Source organism: Centroberyx affinis, unplaced genomic scaffold (genome assembly GCF_046629955.1).
Source record: "Centroberyx affinis isolate AG114_WGS23_722 - 3 ecotype Tasmania unplaced genomic scaffold, CSIRO-AGI_Caff_v1 ptg002702l_1, whole genome shotgun sequence".
NCBI classification, from domain to species: Eukaryota; Metazoa; Chordata; class Actinopteri; order Beryciformes; family Berycidae; genus Centroberyx; species Centroberyx affinis.
Genome location: NW_027280879.1, coordinates 200,645 through 208,049, shown reverse-complemented (window position 1 = coordinate 208,049; position 7,405 = coordinate 200,645).

The following is a 7,405-nucleotide window of genomic DNA, read 5'->3' as shown; positions in this document are numbered from 1 at the left end:
AAAGAATCTCAAGGACTACCACTTTACAGTAATATGACACAATACCATTTGTTGTCTTAAAGGTAATTCAGATTACAAGGCCAGAATCACCTGAACATTTCAAACACCTAAACAACAAAACAGTCAGGGGAATCCAACTAGAGCTGCAACGATTAATCGATTAATCGATTAGTTGTCAACTATGAAAATAATCTATTTTGATAATCAATTAATCGGTTTGAGTAATTTTTTAAGAAAAATACATCAAAATTCTCTGATTCCAGCTTCTTAAATGTGACAGTAAACTGAATATCTTTGGGTTGTGGACAAAACAATTTGAGGACGTCATCTTGGGCTTTGGGAAACACTGATAGACATTTTTCACCATTTTCTGACATTTTATAGACCAAACAACTAATCGATTACTTGAGAAAATAATCAACAGATTAATCGACAATAAAAAATAATTAGTTGCAGCCCTAAATCCAACATCATTTCAGAATGCTGAAGCTCTTGCAAGCCATGATGCACTGAGCATCCTGGTTTTTGTTTTATAGCTCTACTATGAGTGTGACGGTATCTTGGTGAACAGATGTACAAACATGCATGCACACAGTGCCACTAGCATGTTAACATTGACATTGTTTGCTTTGCTAAATTAGCCTGCTGGCTAGTTAGCTAGCTAACTATGCCAAAAACTATTTATTCAGGTTAACTGAGCTGACTCTTCTCAAGCTACAACTCAAAGTGTTTTGGAGTAGAGACTAGGGCTAAAGACAAGACAGTTTACTGTGTCACAGTAACATTTGGAAAAAAACATATCAGACTATTCACTTTTATTTCTAACTTGACCTGCACCCACACTGCAACAATCATTTTCTGGTAGCCTCTCTTTTTCTAGCCCAGTTGCACACAGCCAATTCTCCAATGGACCTCCATGATGGCGCTGCCCATGGTTGATAGTATATTTGTGACACAACTGCAAAGATAGATAGATAGATAGATAGATAGATAGATAGATAGATAGATAGATAGATAGATAGACTGGTTCTAGCCAGACCGTATTGGGAAGTTAAGCATTGCCTTCTAGGCCTGTTCATCATTCAGTTTTTTACCCAACTTGTTGAAGAGATACTGAAACCAAAACAGCATAATTCCATTTACCCTTCCACAGTCACAATAGAAAAAGGATACGGGCCTGTAGCTGAGATGGTGGTGCCTTTGAGGTGGGAACACAATGAATTAGCAGAAGACTGGGGTTACATATTATAGGGACACACTAGACTATACAGTAGAAGCAGGAGGGGGCCGGGGTGTTGGTTTAGGGATAGGTTTGTGCAGATCCTCCTCCTGTAAAGTTCGATAAGAGATGTCACTCACGCCGTTATCGGCCTACTCCATCAGCGGAGACTGCCTTCTCTTCAGAAAGGTAACTGATAGGAATGCTGGTATGGTTTTGGGGAATCTTAACTATTACCACTTGAAACCACAGGCGTCAAAGGCAAGTTATGAACTTCACAGTGGGAGTGAAGGGCCTCATTGTCTGTTGAGCATCCTGCCTGTCCAGCTGTCTGTCACAAAGCCAGCCAGTCTGACTTCAGATTGTGCATCTCCAGTGATTATCTGTCAAATAATAATCATTGGCGGTATATGTGAGGCAGTACACTTCATCATCCCCTATCATTGTGTGACAAACTCTGACCCTCTAATCTTTATTAATAGAAACTATTCAACTATTGAGGGATATGCAGAATGAAGTCTAACCAGTTGAAATACATCAAGGCAATGTTTGTGCCCCGTAGCAACTGATAACTCAATACTGTAAAACTTCAATTAAAAGCCGAGTCCCAATTAAACGCAGAGTCCCTTTTACTGGCTACACGGTTTGACAAATAAAGACCGGTCTCAATTAGAAGCCAGTTGCCATTGATGCTGTGAAGCAGTTTTTTTTTTTTTTTACTTGCATTCAAACGTCAGTCACATTTGCTGATCGCCATGGCGGCACAGAGAAAAAAGTGCAACCTGAAATTGAAGCTGTCGGAGCTCTCTCTCTCTCTCTCTCTCTCTCTCTCTCTCTCTCTCTCTCTCTCAGTGCATGAGGTTGGCCTAGATGCGCTGTCTCTCGGAGCGAGATCAAATGAATGATTCGTAATTGAGATGTATAGACACCTGTCCCAAATATAGGCCGGTTGAGTTCAGTGTTTGAAGCAAATAAAAGCCTGGGCTATTAATTTAAGTTTCACGGTAACTACCGGATAATGTCATAACTTATGTTATAACGTCAAAATGTAATAAAATGTCCTAAATGGGTTGAAAATCTATTAATGCAATAGATTGTTAGATAATGTAATGACATTGCACGATTGTATTATCCTGTATTATACTGTGTTTATTATTTCATAATGGGTGTAACATATTTTTAACTAATGATGTACTAATAATGTTGATTAATGTTACAGTATTAGTCAATGTTATTGTTATTATTACATCATCGGTTAATGTGTTACAAAGTAATAATGAAGTAATAATAATAAAAATGAGTAATGATTAACATTAATGTGATACTGTGATACATTTTATTACATTAACAGGTTTTATTACATTTTTTGACCCATTTAGAGGGATTTAGAGGGAATTTTGACATGTTATTACATGATTTGGTAATTAGTACATTATCAGTCACATGCCCTCTGTTTCTGCAAAATTGTGCATTTACACAATCACATAGTTGCATACTGTAATTCTATGTAAGAATTTCTAAGAAAAAATAAATTCTATTCTAATTTTACAAGAAAATAGTACTGCAGAATGCAAATGACAGCATTACATTACTTTTTTACTTCCACTGAAATTTCATAATGTTTGACACTTTGAGCTGTTGCTGACTGTTACTATTAAATGTTTTGTATTTCATGCCCAACTGTGCCGCTAGGACTGAAACAATTCATAACAATTCATTTGTCTTCACTTGAGGACAAGTTGACTCATGCAGGTGTAGCCTTGCTTTTAGAATAAACCACAGCAGGCTTAAGTAACGCTTTGGACTGATAATTTATAGGGACAAGACGAGCCTCGTCTTGTCTTTTTGTGTGAACCGTTCCTCCTCAGCTCCCCCCAGCAGTGAGAGCTACAGGGCATGTCTAAGTCAACAAGCCGTCAAATACAACTCAGTTTCACTTAATGAACCACTTAGGTTACTTCTCTTGAAACTCTGGTCAGGCAAAGGTCCACAGGTGCAGATTCCTCAAACTCTTACTGCATTGCTTAAATGTGTTAATGACACCTTTGGTACAATGTACCTGTATGGTCTTGCTGGGAAAGCTGATGGACAACAGGATAAGATACTGACCACTGTCTTCTCAGGGCATTGTGCATTAGTGTAGTGATTGATGTTTGCTGCTTTGAAGTCAAGAAAATAAAGAAAGCCTAAGGCCTAGCTAGAATACATGACAGGTAGAGAACAGAGCAGAATAGAGGTAGAAGAATAAATACTGTTGTGGTGTGGATGTAGGTCATTTCATTGATGTTATAAGTAAAAGTGAATAGTCAGGACACAGGAAATTGTCTCGTCTTTATCCCTAGCCTCTATTCAAAACATTCTGAGCTTTAGCTGGAGAAGAGTCACGCAGCATGGTTATTGGAAATGAATGCTTTATTTCTTGTTTATTATGTAGCTCCTTATATTTATTACAGAAATACTCAACTACAACTTAACCACAACACCAGGAAACCCATCCTTATCCATGTGTATTTGTTGTTGGTACAGTGTTGGTATCATTATCTTCCTGTTTCGAGCATTCATTGATAAGGCTCAACTTTTTCCAAACCTTGATGTTGCAGCTACTCTCCAGGGGGTTGAGTCACACCTCCAGTCCCCTGCCAGATAAACACACGATGGAGTAAATGACTAAAGGGATTAGTTTGGCTCCACTGAATTCCTGAGAGATGCATGCCAAGAGTCCCTGTCATTCCAGAGTAAACTCATGTGGTATATGTATAAAGTTTTGCAAGCCAGGCGTACGCTAGTCTCGTGCTAATGAAAATACCAAGCATCTCTTCTGTCATCATGACCTCCATCTCTGATAGTAGATAATACTTAACATTTCCTCAGATACCTCCAATTCCACTGTATGCCATGCTGTGCAAATGTAATGACAGAAAATTTAATGATGAATCTAGAGCAATATAGTCTGCTGTCTATAAGTCTCACTGTGTCTCTTTGTACTGTGTCTGAGGTCCTGTTGTCCCTGGACCATCGTTAGTATTTACTATTAAACTTAGTTTAGTTAAAAATTCCAGCAAGCTATTTTAGCAAAGCAACTGATGTTAACTTGTGAATACTAGCCACTACTAATGCTAGCTTCTTCTAGATCAGTGGTTCTCAACGTCGGGTCCGGGGACCACCAGGGGTCCTTGATGGGGTTCCAGGGGGTCCCCAGCAAATTGATGAATTGTTAAACTTCAGCATTATTTCATTTACCAGAAGTTAACTTTGTTTATTAGAGAATATAGAAGAATGACTATTTGGATCATAGTTTCAATCTCATCAAATGAGGGTCCATGGCCCTAATGTGTACTGAATTAGGGGTCCTTGATATGAAAAAGGTTGAGAATCACTGTTCTAGATACCTTAGCTAGTACCCAAACAGATGTGTTAAGAATAAGGCAGTGATGGATAGCTGACCAGATACTATGGTTAGCTAGCTAACAAGTTGACATTATCTAAACACTAAATGGATCAGATATATCAGTGGCAAAATGATCAGTTCCCAGTCAAAAACTGCACAGAAATTAAAGGGGCCAATCTATGACTTTTATAAGTAAGCTAGCTAGTTACAGCAGAGATCCAACAGGAGTTTTTGTTCCAAAACAGAGTGCGGGACAGAAAGTGAGTTTTGAAAGCCATCTGAGCACCTGGAAAAGTAATCCTTTAGTCATCAACAACACTATCAAACCCCCACATATATGGTAATTTTTGTTACGGGACTGTAAAAATCATACTTATTGCACCTTTAACAAATTCTGTTGAGAAGACCCAAGTTATAACCCAAGTTGAAACCCAATCAGCTGTTCGCAGCCACTGTTGCCCAAGAGCTGAGGACCTCCAATATGGCCACCAGACTGAAGTCCAAGTGTGCGTGCCACTGAGTTTTGCTGTGGAAGTGGATGGTTCTTGTCGCTCCATCAGCACAGCAGGCTGGCTCCTGGTCCCACAGATAAGACAATCTCCCAATCAGACAGGGTTGACAGGACGTAAGAGGGGGGGGGGGGGGGAGAGTAGTGGGACATCCATCGTAACAACGCAGGCCACTAGAGGCCTGGCACCAGATCAAACGAGATAAACACAAGACCGAACCTGCCCGTTATGCAATGCTGAGATAACATAGAGTAGGAAGCCATACAGGTACTTCACACTTCACATGATAATGCACAGTAGGGCTTTCATACTGTAGGCGCTTTGTGGGGCCGGTATGTGCATTTCAGAGTGAGCACTGCAAGGTATTTTTCTTAAAACAAGAAAAAAAATCTGCCAACATGGATAATTGCACTTCCAATTCAAATTAAACTGTTTCAAGAATTGTCGTTGATTTGACTTTGATACTGCCTTGTTTAACATATCGACAAAGAAAATTCCTGAAACTGCTATGGAAAACAAGTGTAATAATCTCACCCAAGTGGCAGAATTTTTCACATATTTTGAGAGACATTTAAAGACTGAATATGAGATGGACAAAGAAGATGGACATTTTTTGCAGTGTGAGACCATCTAGCCCAGCAAGCATTTGATGGATGATGACGTGCAGGAGGTGGCAGAAAGATATTTAGGTCTTAATTTCACAAAAAGATGCCGTTGGCAGCCGTTGAGTATCCACGTTATCTCAACTTTCATTTTGCTGTTATATTTACACAGGTTTTCAATGTATCACCATTTACTCAACGTCAACATGTTTGCTTGCATATCTTCCAATGTATATAGCAGCTAGCAGCTATAGTAGCAGGTACAGTATATCTAAGATAAGTTTTTCCAGTAGGATGGAAAAGGTGGCCTTGGTGTCAGAGGAGGGTTCCACACACACACACACACACACACACACACACACACTGTTACAGTATGCCCTTGTTCTTGTGATGTTTTGAGGTTTTGTGTTGTGGCGTTCACTGTAGAGAAAACCGCTCAGAGAAGCTGCAGGGAAAACAGAGGAAGAAAGAGTGGAGGAGGGAGGAAGATAAGTCGACATTCCCATACCTGAGATCTGTATCTGCTGCTGGTGTGACTCTCACATGGGGGGAATCCACGTGCTACAAAACCAGCCTTTAACTGATAAGTGATTGGTTAAAGAGCCTCAGGCTCATCAATAAATCTATCCATGTTCGGGACAACAGGTCAAATGTGAAGACGAGGCCTGTTGGAGTAAATTTACTGAGAAATGGCCCCAGGCCAGAGCATCACGTTGGACCTCCTGGAATAATGCTTTCTGTTCACTCTCTTGTTTTTATCTGTCCTCTCTTGCTCGGAAAAGCAGTTGGTGTCAAAGTTGTTTTGTTAAACAAAAAGTAAATTACTTGATTTGACTAATTATGCATTCATGAACAGTTTAATTACTGCATTTACAAATGCATTTGTTAATTACTTAGTTAACATGAAGAAATGTATTCATGCCTTAGTTAAACATTTGTTCCCCATTAATTAATGCATTCACTCATGTTAGTTAATACAACCTTATTATAAAGTGTCACCAACTATATGAACATCTTTCCTCTGACATAAATACTTTTATAAGGAAGCATTAATGAAACAGTTTGACTAGAACTGGCATAGCAGAGTATCTGAACGGGCCAATCAGTGAAGATCTCAGCCTTGATTGGCGGAGCCTGCTTGCCCGCTGGGTGATGCGTCGCAGAGAATCACATGACAAGAATCTCACACAACCATCAGCAGACCGTGGAAACATGACAAACACAGCTTCACTCAGGAATGTGTGTAGATCCTTTATCAGTCGCACCTACATCGGTATTTTGTGAAGGCAGAAAGGAGTTCAGTGCTGAAAAGAGAGCGCAGAGGCAAAAAGTTCAAAACATCTGCGTATAGTTTTGTGATATTTTTCGAATGCCAGGTCAGCATACCTTCGAGGTTCACCTGCACAGCATCCATAGTGTGAAACGGTTCCTTAATGTAACTGATGAAAGAACCACAAAGGACAGAAAAACAAGATAATGAATCAGTTCTCCTGAAATGGTTCTTTCATTTCGGTTCTTGTAGAAAGACCGAGGAGTTCACCATTTTCGGGTTCACATCTTTTGGAGCAAACACATAACATAATCTTGCACAGCTAACCTTTACATCCGCTCCACTGTTACATTTAGCCTTGTAAAGTTGTGGAATTGTATATGGTATTCACACCGTGTTCTTGTTGTTCAAAGCTGA